Source organism: Schistocerca gregaria, chromosome 11, assembly GCF_023897955.1.
Source record: "Schistocerca gregaria isolate iqSchGreg1 chromosome 11, iqSchGreg1.2, whole genome shotgun sequence".
Classification (NCBI taxonomy): Eukaryota; Metazoa; Arthropoda; class Insecta; order Orthoptera; family Acrididae; genus Schistocerca; species Schistocerca gregaria.
Window position 1 is genome coordinate 106619282 of NC_064930.1, and position 17929 is coordinate 106637210.

The window sequence follows — 17929 nt, forward strand, 5'->3', positions numbered from 1 at the left end:
CGTGAGGTCTACACAGTACATCGATGTTGTCGCCAGTGGTCGGCGGAAGGTGCACGTGCCCGTCGACCTGGGACCGGACCGCAGCGACGCACGGATGCACACCAAGACAGTAGGATCCTACGCAGTGCCGTAGGGGACCGCACCGCCACTTCCCAGCAAATTAGAGACGCTGTTGCTCCTGGGGTATCGGCGAGGACCATTCGCAACCGTCTCCATGAAGCTGGGCTACGGTCACGCACACTGTTAGGCCGTCTTCCGCTCACGCCCCAACATCGTGCAGCCCGCCTCCAGTGGTGTCGCGACAGGCGTGAATGGAGGGACGAATGGAGACGTGTCGTCTTCAGCGATGAGAGTCGCTTCTGTCTTGGTGCCAATGATGGTCGTATGCGTGTTTGGCGCCGTGCAGGTGAGCGCCACAATCAGGACTGCATACGACCGAGGCACACAGGGCCAACACCCGGCATCATGGTGTGGGGAGCGATCTCCTACACTGGCCGTACACCTCTGGTGATCGTCGAGGGGACACTGAATAGTGCACGGTACATCCAAACCGTCATCGAACCCATCGTTCTACCATTCCTAGACCGGCAAGGGAACTTGCTGTTCCAACAGGACAATGCACGTCCGCATGTATCCCGTGCCACCCAACGTGCTCTAGAAGGTGTAAGTCAACTACCCTGGCCAGCAAGATCTCCGGATCTGTCCCCCATTGAGCATGTTTGGGACTGGATGAAGCGTCGTCTCACGCGGTCTGCACGTCCAGCACGACCGCTGGTCCAACTCAGGCGCCAGGTGCAAATGGGATGGAGAGCCGTTCCACAGGACTACATCCAGCATCTCTACGATCGTCTTCATGGGAGAATAGCAGCCTGCATTGCTGCTAAAGGTGGATATACACTGTACTAGTGCCGACATTGTACATGCTCTGTTGCCTGTGTCTATGTGCCTGTGGTTCTATCAGTGTGATCATGTGATGTATCTGACCCCAGGAATGTGTCAATAAAGTTTCCCCTTCCTGGGACAATGAATTCACGGTGTTCTTATTTCAATTTCCACGAGTGTATTTATAGTTGATCGATCGGAATAAAAGTGGCACAACTCCTAGACAATTTAGTCATATTCATCGGAAACAAAGAATCATGTCAATCGGTTCAGTAGATTTGAAGTCAACATAACGCGCGACAGAGAAAAAAAAAAGTCAGTTCGAGAAAAAGGCGTTTCAAGTTTCGCCTACATATAAATGCAATATTGTGCGACATACGTTCAGCCTGCTATTCCGGGTCCATAAACCAGTCCTTCCTCTTCTTCACAGAGGCCGTTCTGCTCGACCTGGGCCATCCTGCGCTGCTCCAGAGCCGCTCGTACGGCAGGTGACCAGCGGTTCTCGGCCGCTCCAATCCGGTGCTCGTCCGAAAGCCGGGCGAACTGCGTCGAAGAGAGTCCCAGGGTTACGTCCGTCGTTCTCACGGTCTTCAGAATTGCCGATTACCCTTCGTTGAAGCTGCTCACTGCCAGGAAAGTCGCACAGTCTTCGCACCAGAATGCAAACGCTTGGGATCCAACTTCCAAACACACGCGTTCAAACTTGCATTTGAATTTTGTGTGTTTCCTCGCAAGCACCGCTACAGTAACTCGTCCTCCGAAAGAAACAAAAACTGGTGCATGAAAAAGGCCGATTTCAGGCAGGTGCACTGTTTTGTTCAAGCGCGAATAACAAACATTTCCGTTCCGTATTCGGAAAAACCGTTTCGGGGAAGGATTAAACACTTTTATGGATCCAAAAATGCAATTTAAAACAATCGTTTTTTTTAACCAAAAGATAGTAAACCACCCCTTAAATCAAGTTGCCAAACTTTGCACCAGTTTGAAATCTTATTAAGATCTGACTGAATATTTTGCAGTTTCTCTCAGACGGTACTTAATTACAGATAATCCCACTATCTGAAAAAAAGTTTTATTGTCTGCAAGGTCATTAATATACAACATGAACAGCAAACGTCCGACACACTTACCTGGGCCACTTCTGCATCTGACGATGACCCTGCATCCAAGATAACGTGCTCGGTCCTCCCTATCAAAAAGTCCACAAACCAGTCACAAATTTCACTTCGTACCGCATATGATCGTACTTTTGGTAACAAGTGTAGTTGTGGTACTGAGTCAAATGCTTTTCGGAAATCAAGAAATACTCCATCTACCTGGGTCGCCTTCATCCAAAGCTTCCAGTATCTCATGTGAGAAAAGTGCGTGTTGGGTTTCACACGATCTATGTTCTCGAAATCCATGCTGGTTGGCACTGAGGAGGTCATTCTGTTCAAGATACCTCATTATGTTTGAGCTCAGAATATATTTTAAGAATTGTTGGAAGTAAGCCGGCCGGAGTGGCCGAGAAGTTCTAGGCGCTACAGTCAGGAACCGCGCGACCGCTACGGTCGCGGGTTCGAATCCTGCCTCGAGCATGGACGTGTGAGATATCTTTAGGTTAGTTAGGTTTAATTAGTTCTAAGTTCTAGGAGACTGATGACCTCAGATGTTAAGTCCCATAGTGCTCAGAGCCATTTGGACCATTTTTGTTGGATGTAAGGTCCGCCAATTATGAAAAACACCGTTTTTTCAAAGTTCCCAAACATGTTTCAGCACCTCTGAGCCATCATCAGTGGGTTTCTGTTTTATTTGATCTATAATGTGAACGTTTTTACTAAAGGATCACCAAATTACGGAAATATTTAGTTGAAACAACTATGTGTTCCTGTTAGTTAATACCTTCACATTCGGTTTGAATAGTTTTGCAGGACGGCTTTCGTATTATTTCATCTGTCATCTGCAACCAAACGATGTTGATGAAAGAGATCATATATATATATATATATATATATATATATATATATATATATATATATATATATATATATATATATATATATATATACTCTGCAAAGGCTCACCATTCTTACACGCTAAAAGGAACACCACGTTAAAGACAACATAAACAGCTAAAAAGCAGTGAGAAAACACACACAAAGATAAAATGTAACCAAAATTCAAATTTGACGCCAAACTCACTAGCGAACAAATGAACTCTGTCCAGACAGGTACACACAACAACCACAATTACAATGTGATTTGGTGAAATATAAAGTGCTTTTTACGAGCAGAGTTCTGAAAACAGGTGTTATACCTACGTGTGCTTCACAACTCCTTATCAGAATGATGAGAAAAAAACGGCTTGCCACGTAAGTAAAAATGAGTATATACGCGAAATATCGCGACAAACTAAATTACGTTTAAAGCATAAAATGATAGGTTAACTCCAAACATAACTTCTCTTCAACATCGTTTCGTTGCAGATGTCAAGATACCAGTACAAAATACTCAAGTAGTCTTGCAAAACGATGCAAACCGAATGTAATGGCATTAACTAACAGGAACAAATAGTTGTTTCAACTAAATATTGCTGTAATTTTGTAATCATTTAGTAAAAATGTTCACGCTAGAGATTAAATAAAACATAAACCCACTGATGATGGCACAGAGGTGCTGAAACATATTTGTGAATGTTGAAAAAACGGTGTTTTGGGTAACTGGCGGACCTTACATCCAACAATTTTAACTACAAACACGAAAGATACAAGAGATGCAAATCCAAATGATAAATATACTCTAAGATTCTACAAAAAATGGATGTAAAAGATACTGGACGGTAATTTTGTAGGTAACTTCTATTACCCTTCTTGTAGATGGGCGTGGCCTGTGCTTTCTTGCAACTATTGGATACAGTCTATTCTTCTAAGGGTCTGCCATAGATTATAGTTAGAAGAGGGGCTACGTCAGCTGCAAATTCACTATAGAATCTGACAGGAATTCCACCGGTCCCTGGAGTTTCGTTCAGTTTTAACGACCTCAGTTGTTTCTCACTTCACTCACGCCTTCAGTGGTATGAGGATTAAATTGGGGCAGTTCTCCAGTGTTTTCCTCTGGAAAAGAACATCTGGAAACCGAGTTAAGCAATTCAGCTTTTGCTTTGACACCCTCAAATTCAGTTTTTGTCTCATTCGCTAGGGACTAGACACTAGCTTTGGTGTCACTAACAGCCTCTACATACGGCCAGAAATTTTTGGGGTTTTGCAAAACGTCATTTGACAATATTCTGCGACGGTAGTCACTGAAGGCTTCACGCACTATTCTCTTTATATCCAAACGCGTTTCATTCTGTATCTCTCTATCTATAGCCCTGCGCTTATTTTTGTACCATTACGCACTAACCTCTGTTCCCTGACTAGTTATTTTACAGTGGATGTATGCCATTGAAGCTCCCTCCCATTATGAACTTGTCTACTGCGTACATATCTGTCCAGGGCAAGGTCAACTATTTTTTTTAAAATTTCAGCCGTAGTTCCTCTACATCCACGTCATGAGCTACAAGTTTTAAGTTCCAGATTAAGATATGACACTATTTTTTGTGTGTCTAGTGCCGGCCGGAGTGGCCGTGCGGTTCTAGGCGCTACCGTCTGGAGCCGAGCGACCGCTACGGTCGTAGGTTCGAATCCTGCGTCGGGCATGGATGTGTGTGATGTCCTTAGGTTAGTTGGGTTTAAGTAGTTCTAAGTTCTAGGCGACTGATGACCTCAAAAGTTAAGTCGCATAGTGCTCAGAGCCATTTGAACCATTTTTTTTTGTCTGTCTAGTTTGCTAAACATATAAATCGTACTGCTTATTTTAGCTGCTCTTTCTACTTTGGTATCCTTTGTTGCTATAACTGCCTCATAGTCACTGATACCAGTTTCGATGTGGACATCCTCAGAGAGGCCAGTCCTGTTTGTTCACATTAGGTGTTCCGTCACGAGTGAGGCGCCGAATTCACTCTTCCAGATGGACTTCAGAGAAGGCATTTAGGAAAGTTTGACAGGATGTCTTGTCAGCCACGCCACTAACAAAACTGTCACATCACTAAGAAAACTGTAATTACTCAATTGATTGTTGGATGATTAAAGTCTCCTCTAATGATTACAGTATGATTAGTAGAGACCGGATTATATCCATTTGCATGTTGCATATGCATTTGCATATTTGGCTCCTTTACACCGGTTGCTGCATATTTTAACTAGAAACTAGTAACGACGCATATTTCCGATCTATGTTTACAGTATTTTTAAAGATTTAGACAGGCAGTCTCTACCTCGATCTACAGTCATGCTCATAAATTAAGGGTAATCGCAGAATGTGGTTCCACACAACGTGGCTTTACACAAAACTGGCGCTAATATCATAGGCACATAGGGAACACACACGGCACAGATCTGTAAGTCCTCGATATTGGTTATAAGTTGAAAAATCCGGCACGAAACGCATGTGCTACAAAACGCCACTGTTTCCTGCTCATGTACTCCGACATCAATATGTGATATAATCACCATGCACGCGTACACAGGCCCCACAACGGGTTGGCCTACTCTGGTTCAGGTGGTCGAGCAGCTGCTGGGGTATAGCTTCCCATTCTGGCACCAGTGCCTGTCAGAGCTCCTTAAGTGTCGTAGGGGTTTGAAGACGTGCAGCGAGACGTCGACCGAGAGCATCCCAGACGTGCTCGAAGGGGTTTAGGTCTGGAGAACAGGCAGGCCACTCCATTCGCCTGATATCTTCTGTTTCAAGGTACTCCTCCACGATGGCAGCTCGGTGGGGCCGTGCGTTATCAGTCATCAGGGGGAAGGTGGGACCCACTGCACCCCCCAAAAGGCGGACATACTGGTGCAAAATGACGCCCCGATACACCAGACCTGTTACAGTTCCTCTGTCAAAGACATGCAGGGGTGTACGTGCACCAATCATAATCACACCCCACACCATCAAACCACGACCCCCATACAGGTGCCTTAATTAAGGGGTTGGTATCTGGTTCCTGGTTCACGCCAGATGAAAACCTGGCGATAATCACTGTTCAGGCTCTACCTGGACTTGCCCGTGAACATAACCTGGGACCACTGTTCCAATGACCAGGTACTGTGTTCTTGACACCAGGCTTTACGGGCTCTCCTGTGACCAGGGGTCAGTGGAATGCACCTTGCAGGTCTCCGGGCGAATAAACCGTGTCTGTTCAGTCGTGGGTAGACTGTGTGTCTGGAGACAACTGTTCCAGTGGCTGGGGTAAGGTCCCGAACGAGGCTACCTGCAGTACTCCGTGGCCGTCTGTGGGCACTGATGGTGAGATATCGGTCTCCTTGTGGTGTTGTACACTGTGGACGTCCCGTACTGTAGCACCTGGACGCGTTTCCTGTCTGCGGGATTCGTTGCCATAATCTCGAGATCACACTTTGTGGCACACGGAGGGCCCGTGCTACGACTTGCTGTGTTTGACCAGCCTCCAGTCGCCCTAGTATTCTGCCCCTCATAACGTCATCAATATGTGTTCTTTGAACCACTTTCAACACACAGTCACCATTAGCACATCTGAAAACGTCTGCACACTTACTCGCTGCACCATACTCTGACATGCTCCAACACACCTCTGCGCATGTGGACTGCTCCCAGCGCCACCGTGCGACGACCACTGGTCAAACGCTCTGCACGGTCAGACCCCGAGGTGATTTAAACCCGCAAACCGCCCACCAGAGCGTTGTTTCACCATGAGTCACCATTATATTTAATTTATGAGCATCAGTGTACATCCCCGGGAGCTGGCGGGGATTCACCTGTCCATAGTGGCCAGAGACGTACACGTAGAACTCATGGATGAGGCAGCGCGCGACAGAATACTAATTCGTCGATCCGCCAACGGGTACCGTTTTTGCCACGCCGACGGGAACGTGGGTGTGGTTTCTGTTGACCCTGCCAGTCTCGGAGTGAGTACGGTAGGTGTATTCGAATTTTTTGGTGAGCTCATATGGGACGAAACTGCTGAGGTCATCAGTCCCTAGGCTTACACACTACTTAATCGTAACTTAAACTAACTTACGCTAAGGACAACACACACACACACCCATGCCTGAGGGAGGACTCGAACCTCCAACGGGGCGAGCCACATGAACCGTGGCAAGACGCCCCAGACCGCGCGGCTACCTTGCGCGGCCAACAAATATGTTCCAGGGTGCAAATGTCAACGTCTATTTGTCACTGAAAATAAGTCACTTGGCACACATACTGCCGTTGCCCTTCACGACCGCAGTCGAACTTCGGACATTCCGTGAGTGCTGACCTCTTCAAAATCCACTACGATACCTTGAGACTGCCACAGAGAGGAGAAGGCATCGGACTCGTAAAGGTGAGGAACACGCTATTTCTCAGTACGATGCAACGCTATTGGAGAACCGAGTAGCCAGCCGGAGTGGCCGTGCGGTTCTAGGTGCTAGAGTCTGGAGCCGTGTGACCGCTACGGTGGCAGGTTCGAATCCTGCCTCGGGCATGGCTGTGTGTGATGTCCTTACGTTAGTTAGGTTTGAGTAGTTCTAAGTTCTAGGGGACTGATGACCACGGCAGTTAAGTCCCATAGTGCTCAGAGCCATTTGAATTTTTTGATAACTGCGGAGTTGAGCGCCCTACAAACCAATCATCATCATTATCTTATAAGCTACGTTCGAGTACTTTATCGTTCCATTTTTGAGAACCTGAATGGGCGTTTTGATCAACGAAGTGCCCCCCGCCCCCCCCCCCATTCACTCCGTCCACCAGTCAATGTTGGCCACATCATGGCACCGCTCGCACACCTTCGGGACGTCTTTGTCGATTACTGTTACATTCAGGGCGTGCCCACCCTGTTAGCCGAGCGGTCTAACGCACGACTTCCCAGAGCAGGGAGGAGCGCCTGGTCCCCAGCACGAATCCGCCCAGCGGACTTGTATCGAGGTCCGGAGAGTCGGCCAGTCTGTGGATGGTTTTTAGGCGGTTTTCCATCTGCCTTGGCGAATGCTGGCTGGTTCCCTTTAATCCGCCTCAACTACAATATGTCGGCGATTGCTGCGCAAACAAGTTCTCAATTTACACTTACACCACCATTACTCTACCACGCAAACATGGGGGCTACACTCGTCTGGTGTGAGACGGTCCCTGGGGGGTCCACCGGGGGCCGAACCGCACAATAAGCCTGGGTTCGGTGTGGGGCGGCGGAGGGGTGAAGTGGACTGCGGTAGTCGTCGTGGGGTTGCGGACCACTGCGGCTGCGGTGAGGGCGGAGCCTCTCCGTCATTTTATTAAAATAATGAAAAGCATAGACATTACGTAACTTGATTCTGGAGGCTGTTCACAATTACTTTTTATTTTTCTTCCCAATGATGTCCCATAAGAGATAAAATTGTACTTTATATGTCGTTTTAAAGCTAAATCCTGAAAGAATAAGATACAACTAATTATAAAATGTCTAATTCAATGCTGCACCTCTCAACGAAAAAACTAAAAAAAATCAAATTTTTCATTTTTTTTCTATTTTAACACCACCGCCAAGTCAAAACGCTCGATATGGAATAATGAAAATAGTACGCCACTAAAGAGCGTGTTTTGAGCCTCATTTACAAAAAAAAAAAAATTACACTGGTAAGTCAAAAATTCTAGATATTATAGGCGATGAAAGAAACCTAAGGGGTATGGAACCCGCAGAGCGCTGCCGAATTCCTCCGATTTGGGGATACGCGCTGCGCCCCGAAAGGGTTAAGCAACAATCTCGCAATGTGGTCGAACAGAAGTACCAGGCGATGCAGTGGCAGAGAATATAGAGAGCGGTCCATCTTCCCTCTCTCCCTGTAGAGGTACCTGCGTTGTGGTGTGTAGAGCTGAACGACAAATTCCCGAATCGCCACCGACTGCCCTATGTTCACCTGGCCGACACGCCAATTAGCCCCCACTGCGCCGACGTCGACTCCGACGAGCTTAGTTTGGTTTGTGACGGGGCAACCGACTGTTGGCCTTGTTTATAGTGCTGATACAGTAGACGATAAATATAATGCCTTCCTCAAGACTTTTCTCGTGCTCTTTGAAAGTTGTTTTCCGTTAGAACGTTCAAAACAGGGTACTAGCATAAACTGTCAGCCTGGGTGGCTGACTAGAGGGATAAGAATATCCTGTAGAACAAAGTGGCAATTACATCAAAACGTTAGAAACAGTCAGAATCTAAATGTAGCAGCCCATTGCTAACAGTATTCTAAGGCGCTTAAAAAATTATTAGGAAGGCAAAAAGTAAGTGGTACGCAGATAGAATAGCTAAGTCTCAGTATAACATTAAAACCATATGCTCAGTCGTAAAGGAAGTCTCCAGAGACAGGTCGAGAATAGAGAATCAGTGTGTAGTGGGAATGTCCGTGTTACTGATAAGTCGCGTATATGTACGGTATTTAATAATCATTTTCTGAATACAGCAGGTGAACTAAATAGAAACCTAGTCCCAACAGGGAATCATTTAGCGCTTGTAGGAAAAAAGTGTTCCGAGACTGTTACCTGAAATGCTCCTCCGCGATACTGACAACAGGGAGACTGAATTAATAATTAAATCACTAAAGACCAAGAACTCTCGTGGATATGAGGGGGTATCTAGCAGAATACTGAAGTATTGTTCTATGTATGTTAGCCCAGTACTTAGCCATATCTGTAACTTTTCCGTTAGGAGTGGTCGGTTTCCTGACCGATTAAAGTACTCGGTAGAGAAGCCACTTTATAAAAAGGGAGACAGGGATAACGTTGACAATTATAGACCTATTTCTATGCCATCGGTGTTTGCTAAAGTCATCGAGAGGGTTGTATATACAAGGTTACTGGACCATTTAAATTCACATAATTTGCTGTCAAATGTACAGTTTGGTTTTAGAAATGGTTTAACAACTGAAAATGTTATATTCTCGTTTCTCTGTGAAGTTTTGGACGGATTAAATAAAAGGTTGCGAACGCTAGGTGTTTTCTTTCATTTAACGAAGGCTTTTGACTGTGTTGGCCACAAAATACTACTGCAGAAGTTGGACCATTATGGAGTAAGGAGAGTAGCTTAGAATTTCTTCGCCTCTTACATTAAGAACAGAAAGCAGAAGGCAATTCTCCGCAATATTGAGAGTGGTAGTGATGTTCAGACCCAATGGGGCACTGTTAAGTGGGGCGTTCCCCAAGGGTCGGTGCTGGGGCCACTGCTGTTTCTTATTTATATAAATGATATGCCTTCTAGTATTACAGGTGATTCAAAAATATTTCTATTAGCTGATGACACCAGCTTGGTAATGAATGATCTTGTGTGTAATATTGAAACATTATCAAATAATGTAGTTCATGAAATAAGTTCGTGGCTTGTGGAAAATAATTTGATGTTAAATCACAGTAAGACTCGGTTTTTACAGTTTCTAACTCACAATTCATCAAGAACCCAAATTTTGATCAGACAGAATGGGCATATTATAAGCGAGACGGAACAGCTGGAGTTCCTAGGCGTTCGGATAGATAGTAAGCTGTTGTGGAAAGCCCATGTCCATGATCTTGTTCAGAAACTAAATGCTGCTTTATAAGTGACACTTCAACACGAAAAGTAGTCTACTTCGCATATTTTCATACGCTTATGTCGTATTGTATTATTTTTGGGATAATTCTTCTGATTCAAAAAAGGGTATTTTTGGCTCAAAAACGGGCTGTTCGAGCTGTGTGTGGTGTAAGTTCGAGAACCTCTTGTTGACCCCTATTCAATAGTCTGGGAATTCTGACATTACCTTCACAGTATATATTTTCTTTAATGTCGTTTCTTGTTAGCAGTATTAGCCTATTCCCAAGAGTTAGCAGCTTTCACTCAGTTAATACTAGGCAGAAATCAAATCTGCACGTGGAATGCATTTCCTTGACTCTTGTGCAGAAAGAAGTGCACTATTCTGCCTCATCCATTTTCAGTAAGCTACCACAAGAACTCAAAAATCTTAGCAGTAGCCCAAACACTTTTAAGTCTAAACTGAAGAGTTCCCTCATGGCTCACTCCTTCTATTCTGTCGAGGAGCTCCTGGAAGAGCTGAAAAATTAAGCAAATTCCAGTGTTACATTGTTGGTTTTCTTTATTTAAACTTACGAACTATCGCCTGAATACGTTTCTTATATTTCATTTTATCTGTTTCTGATATCGTGTTATAATTTCATGTATTGACTCGTTCCATGACCATGGAGACTTCTCCTTAATTTGGTCCCACGGAAAAATAAATAAATAAATAAATAGAAATACAGAGGTCTCTCTTTAATCAGCGTTGTGCGTAAAATCTTCTTAGGTATTTTTGAAAGGAAAGTGCGAGTATTAGTTGAGGACCAGTTGGATGAAAATCAGTGTGGGTTTAGGCCTCTTAGAGGTGGTCAGGACCAGATCTTTAGCTTACGACAAATAATGGAGAAGTGTTATGAGTGGAACAGGGGATTGTATCTATGCTTTATAGATCTAGAAAAGGCATATGACCGGGTTCCTAGGAGGAAGTTATTGTCTGTTCTTTGAGATTATGGAATAGGAGGCAAACTTTTGCAAGCAATTAAAGGTCTTTACATGGATAGTCAGGCAGCAGTTAGAGTTGACAGTAAATTGAGTTCATGGTTCAGAGTAGTTTCAGGTGTAAGACAAGGCTGCAACCTGTCTCCACTGTTGTTCATATTATTTATGGATCATTTGTTGAAAACAATAGACTGGCTGGGTGAGATTAAGATATGTGAACACAAAATAAGCAGTCTTGCATATGCGGATGACTTAGTTGTGATGGCAGATTCGATTGAAAGTTTGCAAAGTAATATTTCAGAGCTAGATCAGAAATGTAAGGACTATGGTATGAAGATTAGCATATCCAAAACGAAAGTGATGTCAGTGGGAAAGAAATATAAACGGATCGAGTGCCAAATAAGAGGAACAAAGTTACAACAGGTGGACGGTTTCATATATTCTCACAGGATGGCAACATAGTGAAAGAACTGGAAGCGAGGTGTAGCAAAGCTAATGCAGTGAGCGCTCAGCTACGATCTACTCTCTTCTGCAAGAAGGAAGTCAGTACCGAGACTAAGTTATCTGTGCACCGTCAATCTTTCGACCAACTTTGTTGTACGGGAGCGAAAGCTGGGTGGATTCAGGCTACCTTATCAACAAGGTTGAGGTTACGGATATGAAAGTATCTAGGATGATTGCAGATACTAGTAGATGGGAACAACTGCAGGAGGGTGTCCACAATGAGGAAATCGAAGAAAAACTGGGAATGAACTCTACAGAGGTAGCAGTCAGGGAGAACAGGCTTAGATGGTGGGGTCATGCTACACGCAGGGGAGAAGCAAGGTTACCCAAGAGACTCATGGGTTCAGCAGTAGAGGGTAGGAGGAGTCGGGGCAGACCAAGGAGAAGGTACCTGGATTCGGTTAAGAATGATTTTGAAGTAATAGGCTTAACATCAGAAGAGGCACCAATGTTAGCACGGAATAGGAGATTATGGACGAATCTTATAAGGGGGCCATGCTCCAGACTGAACGCTGAAAGGCATAATCAGTCTTAAGTGATGTTGTTGTTGATGATGATGATAAATGAGGTAAATGGCGATCAAAGCTGACGACTTACTGTTCCCAGATAAAGTAGAGTTATTCTTAATGAAGGACCCATTTTCAAACATTCGTATGTATTCAAGCACAAATCCAAAATGAACAAGCTTTATACCAATGGGAAAAGTGGGCAGGCGGTGATTGTTTCAGAAGCGATCGGTAGAGTTCGCGCGGCAATAGGGCCGTCATTCCGTTTCACTGTCAGCTGTGAGTGAGGTGGCGACTGTGTGGAGCACAAGATTTTCTGCGTTCTCGAGTTCGCGAAAAGTGAGTCGCAGATTCAGGGCAGCGGACATTTCGTAGCAAATTCAGGATTCAACGACCAACTCGCAAAAGCACTAGCTGTTGGTATGCGCAACTTAAGCAGACTGGGGGGGGGGGGGGGTGCAAAGGAAAAAACTGGGGGGGGGGGGGGTGCAAAGGAAAAAGCACAGGCAGGCAGCGCGTGTCAGAGGATGATTTCCGACGGATTCGAGAGAGTTTTGTGCGCAGTCCCAGCAAGTCGAGAACTTGGAATACTCCAAACAAGTGTATGGAACGTTCTGAGACGGCGTCTGCCGTACAAGCCCTACCAATTACAACTTGCGAAGGCTCTCAACCCAAATGACAAAGAGAAGCGTCTCGCATATTATGCTAGCAACGATGGAGGATGACGCATTTCCACTGTAATGTTGTTACATTAATTTGTTCTGAAAGCGGTGCTGATATTCAAGACAATAACAGAGGGTTAAAAGCTGTGAGCTATCTGGGGAAGCTAACCTTGCATTACTGAGCACCTGTTTTTTTTTATCAGGTATCCAGTCTAGCTTACCAAATTCCCAACCAGACTAACATTGATTATAATCTTTTAGTACTCATCTTACGATAACCGGTGACATATATACACTCCTGGAAATTGAAATTAGAACACCGTGAATTCATTGTCCCAGGAAGGGGAAACTTTATTGACACATTCCTAGGGGTCAGATACATCACATGATCACACTGACAGAACCACAGGCACATAGACACAGGCAACAGAGCATGCACAATGTCGGCACTAGTACAGTGTATATCCACCTTTCGCAGCAATGCAGGCTGCTATTCTCCCATGGAGACGATCGTAGAGATGCTGAATGTAGTCCTGTGGAACGGCTTGCCATGCCATTTCCACCTGGCGCCTCAGTTGGACCAGCGTTCGTGCTGGACGTGCAGATTGCGTAAGACGACGCTTCATCCAGTCCCAAACATGCTCAATGGGGGACAGATCCGGAGATCTTGCTGGCCAGGGTAGTTGACTTACACCTTCTAGAGCACGTTGGGTGGCACGGGATACATGCGGACGTGCATTGTCCTGTTGGAACAGCAAGTTCCCTTGCCGGTCTAGGAATGGTAGAACGATGGGTTCGATGACGGTTTGGATGTACCGTGCACTATTCAGTGTCCCCTCGACGATCACCAGAGGTGTACGGCCAGTGTAGGAGATCGCTCCCCACACCATGATGCCGGGTGTTGGCCCTGTGTGCCTCGGTCGTATGCAATCCTGATTGTGGCGCTCACCTGCACGCCGCCAAACACGCATACGACCATCATTGGCACCAAGGCAGAAGCGACTCTCATCGCTGAAGACGACACGTCTCCATTCGTCCCTCCATTCACGCCTGTCGCGACACCACTGGAGGCGGGCTGCACGATGTTGGGGCGTGAGCGGAAGACGGCCTAACGGTGTGCGGGACCGTAGCCCAGCTTCATGGAGACGGTTGCGAATGGTCCTCGCCGATACCCCAGGAGCAACAGTGTGCCACTGGGAAGTGGCGGTGCGGTCCCCTACGGCACTGCGTAGGATCCTACGGTCTTGGCGTGCATCCGTGCGTCGCTGCGGTCCGGTCCCAGGTCGACGGGCACGTGCACCTTCCGCCGACCACTGGCGACAACATCGATGTACTGTGGAGACCTCACGCCCCACGTGTTGAGCAATTCGGCGGTACGTCCACCCGGCCTCCCGCATGCCCACTATACGCCCTCGCTCAAAGTCCGTCAACTGCACATACGGTTCACGTCCACGCTGTCGCGGCATGCTACCAGTGTTAAAGACTGCGATGGAGCTCCGTATGCCACGGCAAACTGGCTGACACTGACGGCGGCGGTGCACAAATGCTGCGCAGCTAGCGCCATTCGACGGCCAACACCGCGGTTCCTGGTGTGTCCGCTGTGCCGTGCGTGTGATCATTGCTTGTACAGCCCTCTCGCAGTGTCCGGAGCAAGTATGGTGGGTCTGACACACCGGTGTCAATGTGTTCTTTTTTCCATTTCCAGGAGTATATCAGACAATTTAAATAAAAAGAAATAAATCAGTTTATATTTGGACATTTATTTTAACATTGATCATTGTTTCGTTAAAATTTCAGCATATTAAGTAAGCTTCATTCATAACTAGACTGGTGCCTTATTTAGTATTATACAATTATTTGTTGGTAAGGTGGGTGCCAGGTTGAGATTCATTGGGAGAGTCCTTAGAAAATGTAGTCCATCAACAAACGAGGTACCTTATAAAACACTCGTTCGACCTATACTTGAGTATTGCTCACCAGTGTGGGATCTGTACCAGGTCGGGTTGACAGAGGAGGTAGAGAAGATCCAAAGAAGAGCGGCGCGTTTCGTCACAGGGTTATTTGGTAAGCGTGATAGCGTTACGGAGATGTTTAGCAAACTCGAGTGGCAGACTCTGCAAGAGAGGCGCTCTGCATCGCGATATAGCTTGATGTCCAGGTTTCGAGAGAGTGCGTTTCTGGATGAGGTATCGAATATATTGCTTCCCGCTACTTATACCTCCCGAGGAGATCACGAATGTAAAATTAGAGAGATTCGAGCGCGCACGGAGGCTTTCAGACAGTCGTTCTTCCCGCGAACCGTACGCGACTGGAACAGGAAAGGGAGGTAATGACACTGGCACGTAAAGTGCCCTCCGCCACACACCGTTGTGTGGGTTACGGAGTATAAATGTAGATGTAGATGTAGATTGTGAAAATGTAAGTTTGTAATCTTACGGAACACATCAAATATGGAGCCACGATTCGGAGACTGCATACAACACTGCGTTCATAAAATAGCACACGAAGAACGTTGAAACATATGCAAGAGGAAATTAACCACAACCAACCGATTCAATTTTCACCCAAAGAAGTTACGTTTGTAGCGCAATCCTGTCCGTCATGAAATTACCACACACTGGTATACTAAATTCATACTAACTCTCTGTGAAATCTTCCCGAAAAGAATAGCTAAGGGCTACTTTGATGATTACACCACATCCTTCACGTGTTCAACTTGGTTTACACAAAGAGTGTAACTCAACAATAATTTTGATAATTAAAATAAATTACATCGAAACGCAATTTACAAAAGAAAAACCTCGAACTGGTTACTATCGTCTTACTATTAACCTGATGGGCCAAACAATAGTATAAGCACGTGGTACTGCTCTCACAAAGTACACCCCACGTGGGTTGAATATAAAGAAAAGTTGCTGTATTGAAAAGTATTGTCAGGATGAGACGATATAATCTCACGCACATTCGCATTTAAGATTGATGATCTTAGAGTTACTGATCAACACGTGGTTCCATTTTACTCACAAAGTAGTGACAAAGCAACTACTGGAAGATATTGTGGACTTCACACTCGTATTACACTGCGTTGCAATTTAAGATAACATTAGATATTTTAGAGCTAAACCTGAAATAAAGGTGATTAAATTTTCAGTTAGTCTGAACTTAAGAAATCCATTGTCCTACGGACTTAGCAGACAAGCGCCTAGCCGGAGATTTTACCACTTCAGACGCTCGCCGCGGACAGACCGCCGTGGTCTCTTCCTGAGCGCGCTTAACAGATACAAACGGAAGTGACCAGAGAGGCAGCTTCCTATACCAACATGACAAGGGGCGGACAGGACCATACTAAGGATAGAAACCTCTCTGCTTTTAGAAAGCGTAGCTACCTGTTCCGACGTTGGTCCTACTGTTCTCTAGCAGACAGGCTTGTCTGCTACCATCCAGCATGCAACTAGAAATACATTTGCTCATTCATCCTCTCACACAGAAGGGAAGGAGGATGACAGTGTCTTATCATATACATTATATAAAAGAAAGCGGATGTAGGTTCCGTATGAGACTGTGTGACATGAATTACATATAAAATGTGTTTTAAAGTGTAGCAGTGTGACAGATCGTTCTTGTTTATGTGTAAAAGTAACACGTTCCACTGCTCAGTCTCCTCCCAGATAGTCAGAAACACCACAGTAAATTTAGAAGAGCAATTTATGCGGTAAATGACAACAGATTTAAGAAATTAACATGAAAGGAATCCAACAGAGAACTTTCACCACAGCGTATAGTTTTTAGCGATGAAGCGATGTTCCACCTTAGTGGAAAAGTCAACTGACACAATGTTCGCATATGGGGTTGGGAAAATCCACATTCACCACTGCAACACGAAAGAGACTCATCGAAGATCAACAGTTCTGTGCTGTGCCCTGTACAAAGGTTCACGTACTCTTTTTCTTTGCAGAAAGAACTGTAATGGGAATCATGTACGTGGACATGTTGGACCAATGGGTGTTCCCTCAACTTATGGAAGATTCCCAGGACTTCATTTTCCAACAGGATGGAGCTCCGCCCATTGGCTCCGTGATGTTCGAGGCTTTGTGAATCACTCCCTTTCTCAACTCTAGATCGGTTGCATGGGTCTTGAGGACCTGGCTCTGCAGTTCTGGCCACCAAGATCTCCTCACTCCCTGCGACTGTTTCTTGTGTGGTTATGTGAAGGAAGCTGTTAATGTCCCGCCTCTACCGACCACTTTGAACGATCTGTGGAACCGGATCACTGCTGTGTGCACACGGTAACAGCAGATACCCTTTCGCGTGTGTGGGACGAGTTTGGCTTCCGCGTCGATGTTTGGCATGCAGCTAACAGTGGTCACAGTGAACATTTATAACATTTATCACATTTCTAATTATTACATAATTGAAACTTCCTGGCAGATAACTGTGTGCCGGACCGAGACTCGAACTCGGGACCTTTGCCTTTCGCGGGCAAGTGCTCTACCAACTGAGCTCCCCAAGCACGACTCACGCCCGGTACTCACAGCTTTACTTCTGCCAGTACCTCGTCTCCTACCTTCCAAACTTTACAGAAGCTCTCCTGCGAACCATGCAGGACTAGCACTCCTGAAAGAAAGGATACTGCGGAGACATGGCTTAGCCACAGCCTGGGGGATGTTTCCAGAACGAGATTATCACTCTGCAGCGGAGTGTGCGCTGATATGAAACTTCCTGGCAGATTAAAACTGTGTGCCGGACCGAGACTCGAACTCGGGATCTTTGCCTTTCGTGGGCAAGTGCTGTACCGACTGAGCTACCGAAGCATGACTCACGCCCCATCCTCACAGCTTCAA